This window comes from Acomys minous, assembly GCF_964271855.1.
Source record: "Acomys minous genome assembly, chromosome: 3".
Taxonomy (NCBI): Eukaryota; Metazoa; Chordata; class Mammalia; order Rodentia; family Muridae; genus Acomys; species Acomys minous.
Genome location: NC_140485.1, coordinates 117,877,505 through 117,896,352, shown reverse-complemented (window position 1 = coordinate 117,896,352; position 18,848 = coordinate 117,877,505). Strand labels below are relative to the sequence as shown.

At 41.5% G+C, this 18,848-nt stretch overlaps 1 long non-coding RNA gene across 1 annotated transcript in view; it reads left to right on the top strand.

The window, feature by feature from the left end:
* The window catches only part of LOC311595145, a 133,944-nt gene that overhangs the window by 17,730 nt on the left and 97,366 nt on the right, over nucleotides 1–18,848 (top strand). The window contains exon 2 of the long non-coding RNA XR_014778325.1: nucleotides 427–1,041. This is a non-coding gene — a long non-coding RNA (uncharacterized lncRNA). The remainder of the gene's footprint in view (nucleotides 1–426; nucleotides 1,042–18,848) is intronic.

Genomic DNA, 18,848 nt, shown 5'->3' with positions numbered 1-18,848 from the left:
TGAGTAGTAACACCACCCCAGCGGCTCAGGCTTAATAAAGAGGAGAAAAGACCAAAGTGTACTGAGCTGAGTATACGGTACTCAGTGATGTGACCAGATTGGCTCTCTCTGCCTCACACTCCTGCTGTGGTGATGATTTTCACACCATCATTGACCTTCTCTCCTCAGACCACGAGCCATACATTGACATAGTAATACAAAAAGCAATAGGGACCACCTATGCCCAGTGCTTTCCTCCTGGTTACCTGTCTCTTTGTTACATCACACGTTAATCTACAAAAAGACAGCAATTAATTTGTCATTTATTTGGATAATAGATCCCAGTTGATATTTCTGCTTATAAAAGGCATCATTTTAGTGTTCAAATGAGGGCTTAAGGTGTGATTACATTATTAATGGCTCAGGATTCTGTTTTGATTCTCGTAGATTCAGAAGCACTGCGCTGGCCAGGCTGATGTCTGTTGATGGCACCTGATCACACTTTTCCAGAAAAGTCTGAGCAACCTCCAGAGGCCACCAGTCACTAGGATAAGTCTGTCAGCGCCGCCATCTTGTGCGTCATCTGATCTCTAGCTGGTGTGTGAAGACAAGTGCAATTGCTTTCTGACCGGGAAGAGGGAGAAGGCGTTTCCAAATCAGATGAACCTGGTTATAAGGATCCCGTCTTAATATGGGATCCATGTCCTTCAACTCTATGTCAGTGGACTTCTGTTCTCTTACGGCTTCATGGCTGACTGACAGTAGACTGTCTACCACTAAAGAGCTGTCCACGCCCATCAGTAAGTCTTTCATCCTAGACTTGTGTCCATCCACATCTCCACATGACAGTGCCCCAGTTGTGGGGACGTACGTAACCACATGGACCGCTGATACGAAATGGAATCCCAGGAATGAATGACAGCAAGTAGATCTGTTGTTCTGTTTTATACTCCGATACTTTTCCCTTAAGGACACCACAAGAAGCAGCCAGTGAAGGCTGCCTTGGCATCTGCTCTGACACCATCGGTGAGGTCATCGCCCGTCATCAACTTCAGCACACAGGTTGGTGATTCCTTCCAGACTTACGTGTTGAAGATGTTGTTTTTCTCCTGATGGATGATACAGGAAGATGGTGGAATTGACAGTGTTTTTCATTTTTACTTTGGCTTACAAGAAGCTTTAGAGACAGTTTGTGAGCCAGCACCGTTACTCTGTTAGATAGTTCAGCCTTTAAATTGTCATTTTCTTTTTTCCCCCTCCCTTCTTATGGCAAGGTCTCTCTTAAGTCACTTAAGGATTGTTGTGACTTAAAGGCTATCAATCAATGAAGAGAGCCAGGGGTCTCCAGTCATTCTAAATCCTATTTGGGGCAGCATTTTCTGACAAATGGTCAGGCCCTAGCAGTTTTAGAATCGGTACACTGCCAAGGAGAGAGGCTGGGAGGAAAGGGCCAGGGTTCTTTGAGGCTGGCTTTATGTGACACCCCTACTGTCTCCATGCTAGGCTTCTCTGTGACATGCCACAGACTCAGACATGAAGGGACCCGGAGTCAAAGGATGGAATTTACCTCTTATAGGAAAGCGAAAACACCCGACTTTTATAGATCCCAATTTTGCCAATTTTTAGGAAGATTCTATTTTCCAACCTCAGTAGACAACCTCTTTCAAAAAGTACGTTTTGTTTGAAGAGACGGTAGCTGGCAGAGCTTTTGATTTGACTGACTTACCCAGTACCTGACTCATGTGTTGTCGGATTCATATTGTTTGAGGATAGATGGCCATGCCTCCCGGAGAGTCTACATTTTCCTACTTTAAAAAACAGTTGGTATTTACGTGTAAGATGTCCCCCACAGGCTCATGCCTTTACACAGTTGCTTGTCTGTTGATGATACTGTTTGGGGACGTTCTGGAATTCTGGAACAGGGGACTGACATCCACTACGGGTGGATCTTGAAGGTTGCAATTACCTCTAGTTCTTGTCTGAGCTCTCTGCTATTTGTGCACTGTCCTGTCATCATGGGCCAGCCGATCTAGCCCCCATGCTACCCTTTCCATGATGGCCTGTGTGTGCTGAGCCATGAGCAGCAACAGATCCTTCCTCTAGGAACTTGCTGATGTCAGAGATACAAAACTGAAACAATCTATCATGGTTTACAGTTTATAACAGTTAAGACATACTGCGTGGATATGTGTAATACACATATGAGAAATATCTATGTATCTATGCATATGTGTATCTATCTATTTATCTAAAAGTCCATGGTTATGTGACCTTTCCTGAGGAGACACCAACTAATGTCTAGTCACCCCAGCTTAGGAAACTGATGAGAGACGAAAGAAACTATTTCACTAAAATCCAGCTTGGTGAACCAATAAGCTTGGAAGGGAGAAACACAGTCATTCTGGAGGCTTCTCTAAGGTAGAAGATCTACATTAATCAATACTTAACTAGATTAATTATAACCGTTCTGTGCCACCACATAAGGTGAATGTGCATGGCTACCTGTCCCTAGGATCTTCCATGTAGATGAGGTAAATTTGAATAGTGCAACTGTCTTTGTTTTTATAGCCTTATTGACCATAGGTAAACACTCTCAAGGTCACCGTGAAGATTAATATTATAAACAGCTTTTAGTTTCAAGTTCCTTGGGGGTGAGATGGGGGCTGGAGCCAGGTGGGGACAGTAGATACAAAAAAGACAACAGATGCTCAGTATTTGGCTTTTTTTATGGTTGCTTTGATGTAGCAGGAAGTTAGTGGCAAATTTGTCTTTTTTTTTTTTTTAGTGCCTTTCACGTATGCTTTTGGGGGTGTATGCACGTACGTTTTTATTTAGTTTTACAAAATGTATTACTATATATACACATGATATATGAATGATGGCACACATTACAGCAAAGCTCAGTTGTTACTGGGAAATAAATTCACTCAGGTCTTGAGCTCTGCATTGCCCTGGCTTTATCCTTGTGCTTTGGGAACTCTGAACTATAAATTGCTTACTGTCTAGGTGAAGATGGGGGGAAAAAGAAATATAGAGTATCAAAAAAAGATTAATTCTTTGTTGATTTCATGGTATGACCTTAAAAAAGCCCAAAGGCGTGCAAATTGTTCTCCACTGCTACAAAACACTGATAGCTGAAGCATTTTAGCCAAAACCATGTCAGCATTTTTCATGAATATCATACAGTTCTGGGACTCTGAGGAAGACAGAGCACAGGGGCAGAGCCTAAGTGTAATGTAAATATACTGCGATGCGTGAGGAAAAGCCACTTCTTGGGAATGAGGCAGCAAGGCAAGGGTAGAGAGCTCATAAGTCACACAGGGACATTTTGGAAGTAATTTATTCCTGAGAATGGGAGCTGCTTTTTCATGCCGAAAGTGGCACACACGGAACATGACTATAGTCGGGGACAAAACATGCTATTTTCTTGAAATAAAGTAAGCCAATGCCAAAATATCTCTGCCTGAAAGAGCAAATTACATCAAGCTCACATAAGTCATTGAAAATGCCAGGCTTCATTGCACATTCTAAGTGCATTTTATTAACATTTAGAAGAAGAATTGTGAAGTGTGTGCACACACAGAGAGAAGGAGGGAAGGAAGGAGGGAAGGAGGGAGGGAAGGAGGGAGGGAGAGGGAGAGGGGGAGGGAGAGGGAGGGAGGCGGGGTAGAGAGAGGCATACACAGTGTGCCCATGTGGTGATGGAGAACTCCCAGGCTAATATGTGTTGGCAGGAAGGGTGGAGTGTTACACCACCAGGCAATTCTTGTTCTCAACAGCATCAAAGTACACACAAGAACTCATGTCAGGAATGTAACTTCAGGTTTTGTTGCAAAACAATTAAGAAAAGCTTGAAAAGAAAATATTGGAAAGGCAAATCTGTTTTTAAAAGTCTGTGTCTATATTTTCAGTTCCCAAATCTTGTAATATCCTAGGGAGAGCAGAAACCCAGGGTCCCAAATCCATCTTCATTGGTCGGTTAGAAGGAAACGTGGAACGTGGAGGACAGGAAGGGTATTCTGAGGCGGTGAGGTTTAGAGGCCCCGGGACACAAAAGGTCTGACCTTCAGGCTTTGCTTCACCCCTGGGTATAAGGTGTTGTTTTCTGGAAGTAGCCAGCCCAATATCCATTTTCCTTTTCTTCCCAAATAAAACTCTCCATTTTATTCTGAGAAATGATATGAATCAACAAAAGGAGCCTGTTTCCTAGTCCCCCCTGAGATTAGAGACCACCAAAGGACGCTAAATACAGATCCCTGGGTAGGCTTTCTGAGAAGTGTTCAGAGGAGCTAAAACATCAGAAGCATCCTTTTGTCCCCTCCCCTTTGCCTTTCTGTAGCCAGGACCCTAGATACGATGCCTGGAACTTCAGTAGCCACTTTTGATGACAGTGAGCGAAAACTTGATGATGGAAAAATGTGCTAATGATGGGGAGTGACAGCTTCGTTCTGTGCATTTAATTGGTTTCACTTCCCAGTTCTTCCACTCTCTCCTTTTATTCAGCTTATGCATCTTAATTTAAGAAAGATTTGTACTTCTTTACTCGAGTGTACTATCACTGTTTGGAACACCCTGCACGCCTGGAGTTATGTCTCTATAGGAAACCAGGTGTAGGTAGTTCTGAAATCCCACCAAGCTAGATGAATGTCTACAGTGAAACAACAATAAAGTCAGGTCCTCTGGGCCTTAACTCAGGTTTCAAACACATATAAATGTTGTTTTAGACAACTGTGTCTGACCAATTCCTTTTGCTGAAATAAAAATAATAAGAACAAGAGCTTTAGGAAGACTTGAAATCAGTCTTGGCAATGGAATCATTTTATGTAGCCGTGCTCTCTGGTCTTACCTACTAGCTATTCTTCTCACTGTAGGAACAAAGCCTACACAGCCAATATTCCCGAATCTAAGCTATTTGTCTTTCTTGGTAGACTCATGACAGGAAATTAATTTTGTTAGACATTTCCTGAAATGTAGAACATAGCCTAGCCAAAAAGAAAAAAAAATTTCTTCAACAAATTTACTAAGCAACTACTACATGTGAGTCCGTGGGTATACATAGGCACTGGGTTAAGAGTTGGCAATGTATATAATGCACAACTTCCTCTATAAACAGTAAGATTTGTGAGGATAAGGAATATAAATATTATATATAATATATATTATATATATAGTCTATAGTGAAAGCTGAACATTAAGCAGATATGCACATCATAATTATAGATTAGGATAATACTGTAAGAATGAATAGAATCCTATGAAAAGAAGGTAGGGAAACATAATTATAACCACAAAATGATTCTCTTGTCTTTGCACTGAGACTAGAAAGATGAGAACATTTTAGCTGGAAAAGTGATTGAGGGGGATGCAGTCCTAGCAGAGGTAGAATGTGCTACAGGAAACAGCCTTCTGGTGAAAATGGGAGACTGCCTGCATCAGACAGACAAGCAACGGAGGTGGAGAGGCTGAACTACACGAGGCTTTGTACACAAGACTGTATCACTCGTCTGTTGGGACACAACCGACTAGATAACTAGGCGGCTTGAAAGACTGACCTTTTGTTGGTTAGATTCTCTGGGTCCACAAGCTTAACGGGGTTCGGCTGGACAGTTTTTCTGCTGCCGTTGCCTGGCTTCACTCAGACAGCAGCAACCAACCAATGACTAACAGCTGGTGGCCCCAAACAGCCTCGCTCCCGCGGCATCAGACTGCGGCTATCAGGCTGTGGCCCCACACTGCATTTCATCGTCTTGGGAGGCCAGCCTGGGTTTCTTGGCACGGGTAGCTCAAGGATGGAGAAGGCAAGACAAGCTTTCGTGCGGCTTTCCATGGAAAGTGTACATGTCGCTTCCACTTAATTCCCTGGGTCAAGGAGTGTCCCAGGGCACTTCGTGTCTCTCCTCTCTCAACTCTGTTTGGGTTTTTACAAGTATCTTGAGAGCTACAGGAAGTATGAAGGACTCAAGGCACATGGCATAGCTTTAAGGAAAAACCAGAGTCTGAAAGTAGTGTCAGCCTAACAGGAACACGGTAGAAGCTTAGATACTTACGGATTATTTGAGTCCTTTGCCTCTGGGGTATCAATAGGAGTTATAAATGATGTTATAATTCCTATATCTAACTATGGGATGACTCAGTAGCAGTTTATGTGGGCTGAAGACAATAAGGTGGACATTGCCGCTCAGCTGATACCACCACGGATAGGCAATAGACACCAGTTAGGTCCAACCTTACTCTAAACAGTTTCCCCAGGTTGGATTAGATGTACACTCTGGGGTAAGGCAGTGGGGATGAGCTAAGTCTGAAGAAATGAATGGAAACTAAATTATAATAAAAGGAAAGATGACTAGGATGAGTGAGACGGCCCAGTAGGTAAAGGTATTTTCTACAAAATCTAGGCAACCTAGTTCCACACATACACGTGACCCATGTAAAGCTGGAGTTAACCTCTGCACTCCACACACATGTCATGGCATTATGTACCCATGTGCATGCACATCATGCATACATGTATCAATAATACATTTTAAAAATATACAAGAAGATCTACTTCTTGGATATAATTGGGTTTGGGACTGAAATAGTAAGCCCACTTCATTGTATTTGATAAATATGTTCTTAAACAAACCAGCCACTGAAGCATAGTATATATGCAGAAAAGAACACAAGTAAATCATAGAAAAAAATATAAATGAATTTCATGATGCAGACATATTTCAATTCCTAGGTCAGGAAGGCAATAGCTGTAACCAGCAGTCAAGAAATCTGCCTTTCCTCCCCTAAGACAGCCCTGCCCTAGCTCCTAACACTGTGGATTAACTTTCCCCCCTTCTCAAGGTACATAGCTGGACGCATTTAGCATGCCCTCGTTCACATTTGGCATATTTCATACAGCTTTATGTTTGTGAGATTGGTCCATGTTTTTGAGTACAGTTGCTTTGTCTGTATCACTTGCTGGTACGGTTAATGAAACATCTTACTTGGCCACTCCTATTCTGCTATTGATAAATATTTGGGTTGTTTCCAGTTTGGGACCACAGTAACATATGTACTATGTGCATTTTTACGTGCTGTTTGGTGAGGCACCTGGATACATTTCTCTTGTTTATATATCTGTGGGAGGCACAACAGGTTTCAGGGCATATACACAAGCAGGTTTGGTAGATGGTTCAGATTGTTTACCAGGGTGGGTACGATGGCTCCCACTCCCGCCAGTAATTAAGGAGAATTCTAACTTTCTCCTACATATTTACTAACGCTTTGCTGCATTGCCAGTTGTAAATTTTAGTTGTATTAGAAGATATGTGTGTACGTTTAGAATAAGTCATATGACTCTTGTTCACTGCTCAGTGTGGGTGGATATCATTTCATCGTTAATAATCTGTTTATTTTACTCTGTGGAGATCTTATTCAAATTATCTTGATCATTTTTCTACTGACATCTTTTCATGGAGGTATAGAAATTCTTTATAGATTCTGGACCCAAAAAAAACCACATACACTCTGGTGCATACAAGCACATGTACATGTTTGAGAATGATTTTTTTTTCATGGTCGTAATGATCTTAGTCAACAAGAGACATTCTTGTTTTATTGTGATTCTGCCCTTCTTTTCCTTCCCAGTTTGTGTTTTGCGCATCTCCGTCAAGATTCTCTTGGGCGCTCCTGGCCCTTCCCATCTACAGATGAGCTTTATAAACAGCTTGACAACTTCTGTCTGCAGAATGCCTGCTGGTGCTGGAATGGCCTTGAGTTTGAATTTCAGGAAGATTTATCCCCTTAAGCTCCCTAAGGCTTAGACCTAAAGCAGCAGGAGGCTTTTATGTAAGGTGCTTGAGGTCTAGGCAGAGAAAGAACTTTCTGGAGCAAAGAGAACCATGTGCAAGGATTCAGGGGGTATAAAAAGGCTTAGCAACAAAGCAGAAGAAAAAAGCTTGAGGTGAGGCCAGTGAGAGGAGTTAATAGTGTAAAGGCCACTGTGGGCAGCTTGGGTGAGCAGGGCCCAGAAAACTTAGACTTATTTTTTTTTAAACTATTGAAACATTCTTTGGAAACACAATTTTACTTAACCATTTATTCAACTTCTTTTTAAAAAGGTGATTTAATTCATTTTTTTTTAAAGCCCCAGAAACCCACACAGCTATAATTTGATTCCCTTTGATTCAACTCAAAAAATGTAATGGGAGTTTTATTGGATTTTTGGGTTCAAACTTGAGCTGAATACAACTGTGGGTGCTTACTGAGCCCTGTAACTCCCACAGTCCCCTGTAAGGAGCTCAGCACACTGGAACATTTCTTCAGAACTTGCAAAACGTCCCTCGACGTGACTCAGTGTATGTTCACTTCGTGGCACTTTCATTCTTTGTGCTCAGGAAAACCACAAAAGAGATGAGTCAGCTGTATGTGCAGGGGTGTGAATCTGGGCTCAGGATCCTCCTGCACCCACAGGAAGCTCGTGCCATTGAGAGCTCTTTATCAAAAGGCCTATTGTTGCTTTAAGGGCAAGCTCTAACATACACAATGACTGTATGCTTTTGAAGGCTTCAAAGCATCTTTCTATTTTCTAAAAAGAAGAAGAAGAAGAAGAAGAAGAAGAAGAAGAAGAAGAAAAAGAAAGAAAATGCAGCTGCCTTACCAATTGTAGCACTGCTCCACGTCGAAGGCCTGTTCAAGCCGGCTTGTGCCATTATATTCATGTCAAGCTGGGGATCCTCTGCAGTGGGCTTCATATTTGAGGTGCTGTGAGCAAGTCTAGAGAGAGAACGCCCAGCATGTTGTCTCCATGTCCTGTAACAGTACTGCTCAGTAGCTGAAGACAACTGTCCATGGTTACACTGTTGGACCCTACTGACGACTGGATGGTAACTGGAGCTGGAAAGCAGATGCTGAAGTCCTTACTTATTCCAGAGTTTAGAGAGTCAGGTTCTTATGGAAATACCATGGGGGTAAGAAGAGAGAAAGTAGAGTTGCATGCAATACTAGGGAAATTGCTGTGCAGGAATCAAGTAGTAGTTCCAGCCAGTGTTTTACCCAGCATTGTGAAGGCCTTCATAGACTTAGTCTCAGCAACAGGTGTGGCCTGGAAAACTGATTCTGCACTCACCACTCCTGAAGTCCTCTGATTGGGACATCAGATCCCAAGAGGGATGGGCATCTGCTGCCAGACGAAGCAGATTTTCCACAGAGCCTTTTGCTTGCCTACCTGGGTTCTTTGTAACACTGGGCAAAGTGGTTTTTAAAAACAAAACAAAACAAACAAACAAAACAAATCAGTGTCCGACTAAAGGTGAAGGTCCTTCACTTTCAGACCAAGATATGGTCTCACTCTACACCGGAGCAAGGAAGAAAATGGCGGGCGCCATTTGCTGTAACTCTAGGGGTCCCTGGGAAGTCCCTTGAGACCACCATCACCATGTAAATTTGGAGACAAGGTCTGGCAGTGCCATGTGGATGGGACAGTCAACACTCTCTGAGTCCTCAGAAATGGAGGCTCCGATGAGGTTTTGGAGCACTGGCTGAAGAGAAGAGGTGCACAGTAGGACAGGGCTGTGGAGAATCCCGTAAGGAACAGCAGCGGTGGCCCAGGCTCCCCGCTAGAGAGCCCCCTCATGCGCTCACTGGTGTGCATTTTATTATGACCCCCCTATCTCTCTGGTCACTTCTCCTACTACTTTTTCTATGGTTAAATTTAAAACTTAGTTTGTAGATCCTAAAGGCCAGAGAGGAATGATGACCAGAGGGGATAAACAGAAGAATCTACAAATTCCAGGATTAGAGCTGAGTGTAGGGATTGATATAACTCCTGGCTTTACCAGTTCGGGAAACAGAAGAGTGGACATTTGCTTTAGTGGTAGAGTTGCTATATATTAGGCAGACTGAGTTATTGTTTGCTTATTTTGAAAAGCTAATTTGAGAATGAAAAGCTCGGTGTATTTATGTGCACAAGTCATGCTCTTGACCTTCCTTGTTTCCTAATTTTTTTTTTAACCTTCCTGGTTTTCCTGGCAGTTCCGAGACCAAAGTCATCTTTTCCTTTCCTTTTCCAAGTTAGAGATAGAACTGGTGGGATTTATCGTCAGAACTGTTCAAATCCAGATGGCGCTGTGATACTGTCTCCTCGAGTGGGCCATCGGGAAGCTGCCCTGGCTCGCCATTCTTAGCTTGCATCTCTAAGGTGATTAAGGCTCAACACAGTTCACTGTCTTCAAACTTCCATAGGAGAAAAATTACAAACATACTTTACTGCAAAATTCCTGGGAACTTGGGAGCAGAAGGAAGCTGTAAGTCCTCCTCATCCCAAGTGTGCTCTTTGAGAAGCCAGAAACAGCTCGGGTGCAGCTACAGGGCAGCAGAGAAAACAAAATGAAGAGTTGAGGTACCTAGCTAGACCCGTTCATTTGTCAAGTTTCCATGACACTCTCTCAGAAATAATGCTAGCTATCGGAGCTGCTTTTCAGTGTGGGTTAACAGACTCTTTAAGAAATAATTTCATTAAATATTTTTTACATATACATTTATATTATTATACATATATACAATAAGCTACCTATCACAAGAGGAACCATGACACAATCAGGAATTATGTATATATTACATTCATAGTGTTTTGGCTATTTGTATTTGGCAGCCTTGAAGAAAACATCTTTCCTATCTTGGTGCATCTAAAATTCTGAATGAAAATCAGTATCTATCATATCTCATCATTATCAACGTAAAACATCTATCTAGACCTAAAAACATCCTAACCCTAAACAACTAAGCTTAACTGTAAAACCAAGCTATCTGGTCTTCAACTCCACCAGAGACTTGAAAAGGAATAAAATTGATTACCTGAGTATGCCGGGAGTACAGGTTAGCAGCATCAAAGAACCTCCTTATGAAGATGGCTTCAAATGTGACAAGCCAGCCACTAGGCAAAATGTCATTTCTACCACAGACATAATTCTGCATAAAAATAGACAAGCTTGGGTGCAGGCAGAATTGATGGCCAAACACTGCCACGACAGAGTAAGTCATCAGTATTTCCTGTCTCACAAATATGTCTGCCAGATATATTGGGCCAGAAGGCTGAAGATGATGCTCCAACGTTATAGAGAGTGTTGGGTGACTGTTCAGGCAGCAAACTGACTCTGTTATCTTCTCATTTGGGTTAACAGGCTCTTTAGGAAGTGTAGGATACCTACATAGGTCACCTTGGTCTACACAGATACTGAGAAAATGATGTTTTATTTTAAAGTTGATCAACATCTCTGAAAATAAGCATATCATGTGAGCAGGAACCTAAGAAGCCTCCTCCTTCTCCTCTTTCTCCTCTTCCTCCTCCTCCTCTTCCCCTCTCCTTCCTCCTCTCCCTTCTTTTTCCTACTTATTCTTGCACTATGTTTTAACTGAGGTATTATAAACTTTTAAAAAATATTTATAAAATGAAGAATTGCTGGCAATGAGTGGTAGTATCTGGCTTAAAAAAAAAAAAGTAAGATTTTCTTTGATTCCTCATACCTAGCAAATGTTCTTCAACAGTGCCTGAGGGTTTGAAAGATTGCACGAAGCCAATAAACCTCAGGATTTGAACACTCCTTCCCCAACAAAAGAAGTAATTGTACAGCTAAAGCAATTTACCTCCACTCATGGAATTTGCTATTGAGCTGGTCCCTGATAGCAGGCGGCAGCATTCATTAAAGGGTCAGTAGAATAGGAGCCAGGAGAAATAATGGCTTTTGGCACCTTCTGCCCATATGCAGTTACCGCTCAGATTAGACTAAATTACAGCATCTTATCTGCAAAATTAAATTTTCTTTTAAAAAGTGAGCAAGAAGAAAAAAAAAAAAACAGAATTGGCTAGAGGAGAAATGAATGCTCCTCTGCGATCTGTCCTCAAGTCTGAGCCACACAGAGGAGCTATTGAAAGGTTCAGGATAACCCTATCTGAGGACACTTTCTTCTAGAATTCTGTCACTCTGGCCCCACAGTTGTAGAAGCATGAGGGAGGGACTGAGCCATTGACCTCATGAAAACACAGGGAAACCCAGCACAATGGTCTCCTGCAGGGCTCAGTGGGAGGACAGCTTACCTTCCACTGAGAGACCAGAGGCATCAGCTTGGGCACTCAGATACCATTCACAGTCTAGTCCTGTCCCTGTAGTTAGATACATAGGCAATTTACTGGATCTAAGTAACAGTTTTACTCCTACATGTGTGATTCCCTCTAAGGATTGATTGGGTAGGACTGAGAGTGGCCCAGTGTGGACCAGAGTGTTCTGTGACAAAGACAAATTGCCTGTGACTGCATCCAAAGAAGATGGTGAGTACCACTTGTTACAAAATGCCCACGTTGCTGAGAGGTGTGACTCGGGGGATGGGGGAAAGAAGATCTGAGAACATTTAATAATCAAACTCAAGGTTTCCATCCAGTCTATAGACAACCTTGAACATCAAAAAAGTTGCCATTCAAAAAAAAAAAAAAAGCTTTCCTTTGCAAACTGTATACTGACATTTGAGCACACGGCAGAAATATTGATAATCAAGATAAGACGGAGAATCGAATCAGCATGCAGCTACCACACTAGGACTTTTCCATTAGTAATGGCTCCCCAAGATAAGCTTTATTGCAGAGAAGTCATCAGCGAGTTTATGAGCTGTGTAGTCCATGCTCTCTCTGATTGTTAAGACCATTAGAAAATGAGATGGAAAAGACATTGAAACACCCTCCTTAGCATTCATTGACTGTGGTTTGTTTTGAATACTCATATGAGAGAAGATCGTTTCTGGAAATGTCTCTTGAGATACCACCATTTTTTTTCCTTGTGATCCAAGTCAGCATTACTTTGTAGACAGATGACAGCTGTGTATCCCAGAATTGCACTGACTACTAAGGGGATTTCAACTCAAACCCAGCAGGTGGCTAACCATCCTTGGTAGCATCATACCTGCTGTCAGGCGCGGTAGAGAGCGATCTTCCATCAGGTGCTGGTGGAGAAGTGGATCTTGGTGAAAGTTAAATAGCCTTTGCAATGGCTCTGAATCCTCTTTATCAGTTGTGTGAAATATGGCCTATCTCTCAGAAAAGGAGACTGAAATACACTTTATAGTGCGCATACCGGAAGAGCCCCACTGAGGAGAAGGTGTTTCATGCACCTAAGCTGTATGTTTCTAAGTTGTAGTGAGTTGTATGCATGTGTTGAAAAACTACATATGAAGTTTTATCAAAATAAAAGCAATCTTTTGATCCATCCTATTTCCTTGAGATTCCTTGGTAATCTGAGCAGATATTTTCGAGGTAGAAATAAAATGTTTTCATTTCTCTTTGGCTGCTTATGGTTATTATGAGATATGTTTCCCTCGGCCTTTGTAACAACCCTGGATAAGGAGACAAAAGTCCTAGATCTGTGTGCGACGCTGTCATTGACTTGATGGCTCTGTCATTCATGGGACCCTCTTTTCCCAGACAGCAACAACAGTAAGATAAAGGTGCCATCTCACAGAATCATGGTGGACAGCCAAAGAGAAAGCCTTAGTGAGCTGTTATAAAACTCAGCTTAAAGAGCACATCATCCCTCTGACAATTCTAACCACAGTATGGCTATGGTTTAATGGACTTGACTAATAAGATTAGGTTCTTCTTTGGGGGGGGGGCATTCTTTCAAATGTACAGTTAAGCGAAACCATTACATCAACGCTTGCGTGCAAAGGCCAGCAAGAACGGCTTTGAAATGTGCAGCATCTTTAGTGTAGCAGCTGTTTAGATGTAATTGGGATGCATTATCTCAAAGCCTCGGCGGGTGGCCCATTAGCTGCTTGGTCATTATTACTAAACATGGGTTTCTCTATATTATAAAGTACATCTTGAGGTGTTGGTAGAGTAACACCAAATAACTTCAGTGTCATAACCTATATGCTTCAAACTTTAAGACATTTCAGCGTAGATAACATCCTTGTTTTTACATAATCAAAGATTAAATAGAAACAGACAATTTCCTTTAGAAAATCCAGATAGCGGATCCCAACTACCTTCATCGTATTTTGCCTTTAAAAGGTCATGGCATACTTACAGTTTCTTAAGTATCTGACTCAGATCACCATTCAAAAGGCTTTTAGGGGGCCTCAGTTGTATGCATATACTCTGCATTAAGTCAACAAATCATATATCCGATGGCTTCAGAAACGAAGAACAAGAGTATATACCATGCAGGATAGAGAGATCAACCCATGGGAAGGAACAGGAGAAATGGAAACAGTTTCCCCAACCAACCTGAAAGGCTACATGGAAAAGATCCCCCTCCAATCTAGACCTTTGACATTTATGCTTTAAGAAAAATTCTAAATGCTCTCCTTTTCCTGAGCACCCCTGGAACAGTTTACTGATTAAATATTTTGATTAATATGCTAACCTATTCTACGTAAACAGTCTTACCAAACAGAATGCATGCTGTAGGAGAAGTGCTACTTCTCCTGTGGGAGAATGTCTACTGGACTGTTTTTTTTTTTTTAAAGAGGAAAAAAACCATAAGCAATATTGGAAAATTTTATATCTTGACCCAGAAAAGAAGTGGAGTGTTATGTCAACTAAAGGGCACGTGTCGAACACATTACTTTATACAGGTTCAGTTCTGGACAGCAAGGCTGAGTGAACCACCACCTCCCTCCCTAATGACTCTACATGGTTTCCACTCTACTTAGTGTGACTGCACCAGTCACAGAAGCACCATCTCCATCCATGCCGTCAAAGAAGGGTGAGAGGACAGCCCACAGACAGCAGGAGGCGGGCAGAGCACTAAGTGGGAATCATGGGATTACCCTGGAAGCCTGAACATGGGACATCTCACAGAAGACACGAGTCATGACCATGGACTGACAGCCTCTTGCTGGCAGTAGCCTACCATGAGAACTCAGGGTTTAACACAGTCCTTGGCCCTGGTTGTACATGTAACTCCACCTCTGATTGCATCTCTGTCCTCTTTCTGAGGTGGGAATTGAATATAGGACACCCTTGAGTTATTAAATAATTGAACAAATAGGCGGGTCTCAATACTGTTGAACCTTTAGCAGCATATGATGAACTGAGTGGGTCCATTTGCATAGATTATATGGACATATTTGCTTTGAGATTTGTGATGATTTAGAAGAGCTAGGACACTAGTCATATAGAATTATTGCAACAATTAATAAAAAGACATGCCGTGAGTACATAAAACATATACAGGTAGTAGTCTATTTTATCATTTACTGCCACGAGACACATACAGAACTATAACAGAAAGTTGTAACTTATCAAAACACACACTCAAATACTCATAGGCTGCCCATGCTGCTAGGGAGACAAATGTAAGCAAGCGAAAATGAGTCACTAGTTCAGAACTGTGCAAAATAAACCATGGTCACACCTTGGTGATGCCTTCATGGCCTCCTTACTCTTACTGTATTATGAGCTCAGGCATTCCAAGAGCAGGATCACAATGCTGCAGGGCATCAGCTGTCTCCAAGCAGGGACTCACCTCCTAGCAAAAAATGGTCTCTCAAGCTCCTCCCCTATTCTCCTTGATATATAACACACAGAGCAGACAAAAGCGGGTTAGTTGGCTGTTTGTAGTACTGGTCAGACTTCCTGTCAATAGTAGGCTTTTTGTAAAGTTTTTGGAGAGTCAAAAGTTACGTGTGGATTTTTGACTAAGCATAGGATGGGCTTTCCTGGCTCAAGTTGCTTAAGTGTTACGTGCATACTGCATGATACTGTTCAGAGAACTCTAAGCTTACAGTACCCGTAAAAGGTCACAAGAGAAGGATCCCGTGAGGCCCGAGGTTGGCCACAGGAACCCTGACCAAGTGTCGCCATTTAGACCGTTCTAGTTGATGCTGATGTTTGGTTATGTTTTCTTTCTTTTTTACGGTTTGTATTTATTGCTTAAATTTTTTCATACAATGTATTTTGGTCATATTCTTTGCCTTCCTTCAACTCCTCCCACAGTCTTCCAACCCAGATCCTTAACATGAATGAAACTGAGACCTTTCAAGGAATTGTGGTTTTCACATCGCAGTCTGCTGCTTTCTCGCTTATTCCAGTTTTCCCTCTCTTTATATTGGCAACTGTTCCCCAAAAGTAGACTCAAAATTTATTGTCTGAGACAGCTGAAATTACAACTCTAAAGGTGCAGAAACTTTAGGTAAGATTAGGCCCTTTCAGGGTGATGGGACTATAGACAAATTCCAGTGTTATTTTTCTCTCATTTTTTCCTTTTTATTGAATATAGATTTTTTTCTTTCACATTATATCTGATTATAGTTCCTCCCCCTTCTACTACTCCTAGCTTCCCTCCCCTCCCCTCCCCTCTGGATCCACTCCTTTCCTGTTTCTCATTAGAAAAGAACAGGTGGTGCTATCTCAGAAAACTGGGAATAAGGCTTCCTCAAGACCCAGCTATCCCACTCCTTGGAATATACCCGGAAGATGCTCCTCCACACAACAAGGACATATGCTCAACCATGTTCATAGCAGCCTTATTCATAATAGCCAGAACCTGGAAACAGCCTAAACGTCACTCAGTTGAAGAATGGATAATGAAGTTGCTATATTTTTTGAGGTGACTCTTGATCACGGGCAAGGAGGAGTTCTATCATTTGTAGCTGACAGCATTTTTAAAAAACAATGTGAAATGATTATAATCCTTTCGTAGTTGCTTCTGTGGGTTCTGTCCAGCACATCCTTCCAATGGACTCAGAGCCTTTCAGGCACCTTCCCTGCTTCCTCTCACTCTCACTTTTATTAGCAGAGTGAGAGCTTTGATTTCTTTGATGATGATCTCAACCAGCCATATGGACACACAATCTGGACAAATATGTCATTAGCTTTCTATAACCGATCCTAGAAATTGACTAAATATATTTTGCCTCCAGATGATGGAATGGGAGAATCAGAATATTTCACTTCAGTTCAAAAGAATATACAAAGATTAACGAACAACAGCAGCAGCACAGAAACAAGAGCAAGAGGCGAGGATTTTTTTGTCCTCAAAGGCATAGGGGTGCTTTGTCAATACTGAGAAAATGTTCTTTTTTAATTAGTAAAGCAGTGATTAAGTGTATTTCCTATTCTTTTAATTTATGTATACTTTTAATGATTTAGAAAGGAAACTCTTGAAGGCCATTGGATAATCTCTGAGATCTGAATCTCTTAGGAGACTTTGCCCAAGTTCATGTTTATAAAGGCTGAACCACTGGAGTCTCATCTTACCCTTAAAAACTGCATCAATCTGCTCTTTTGTTTTCATAATGTTCTTTCGATCTTCCAAGTCCAAGGGCAAATTTTGCTGTTTAAAAGAAAAAATATATATAATAAATATATTTATATAAAAATATATATTATATATAAAATAGCTTTGAACTTCTTGAGTACTTTTTAAAAAACAATACTTAGAACTATCTCTTTTAACTTGCAAATATATCCCTGATATATATATATATATATATATATATATATATATATATATATATATATATGTGTTTCTGTAGGAAATGTACTGGTCTTCATGTTTTCTTGTGTCTTTTGCCTTTAAGTCAGTGTAATTGTTTTACATCTGGAGACCACCTCTGTATATATCTGCTGCATTTTCTCTACTAAGCCATGCTGTGTCTTAGATTACGTGTCACAGATTGTAAAATAACCTAGGAGGAACCGTGGTGGTCTACACTACAGTATCCAGAGACCTAAAGTTTGGGCCACACTTGCTTCCTCGTGCTTAGGATAGAGATGGTGGAAAGGAAAGAGAAAATGAGAAATAATATACTAGATTTAACGTAAAAACATGCTACGATGGCACTTTGATAAGAAATAACCAGAGTAACTTCATAGCTGTAAAACTTGAAGTTTAAAATAACGCGACACACAAACCTTTCAGAACGTTCTTATGACTCAGAGGCAATGGATTCGTTGAGGTGTTAAGCACAGCTTTTTTTTTTTCTTTTAAGGTGGAAAATTGTAGACTGAAAGGAGACCAAGAGTAGAAGGCAGGGTGACATATTGATTTCGTGACTCATTTGTATGTAACAGCAGACCGCCATCTTGCTTTCAGTCCATGTTATCTAATTAACGTCATGTCAGTTGTTACCAACAAAATACGTAGCACATGCGTCCTTGTGTGATAACTAAGTCCGATTTCCTTTACTGATCGGGAGGTGAACAGCAGAATTCTAACTCCTACGTCCTGTCTACTTTGTCCAACTGCGTGCCTAGAGGAGTCCGACACACTGCGCACCATGTGCCCAGAGTTCCCCGCCGCCAGCGCTGACCATCTGATTGAACATAAATTAACACCGTATTCGTTAATATAACGCAAAAGAAAATCTAGTGGATGGGGCTTCTATAAAACACAGCCCTATTTTTTTTTTTTATTGATAAAAGGTAGTAAACTTAGCTGACCTGCTTTTGTCCTTTATCCTTCTTATTTTTCCTGCTTACCATGATAATTTTATGCCTGAAGGTGTGAGAGCCACACTGTGCCCTTAAAGACAAAGTTCCCTTTGCTAAAGATGGAGACCCATATCGTGGAAGGAGGCTGCTTCCTGAATGAGTGCCTCAGATGCATAGACTCCAGTTGGTTTCGGTTCTGTACACCCTGACTGGACAGCTAACTCCATCAAGAGTGTGTGGCTTGGAGTATCGGGTTTTTCAGTTTGGCTCTCTCCTGCCTTCTGACTCCCTTTCCTGTTCCTTTTGACAGTTTTGGAGCCTGCTTTGTCCTTGATTATCTGTTGATGACATGATATCCTTCTCCTATTCTGCCTGTCTTTTGTCATGGGTAAACACAGTTCCCTGTTGTCATTTTGTAGTCCAAGGGACCAAGACACGGTAGAATTCAACTCTGCCTGCCATTTCACCAATT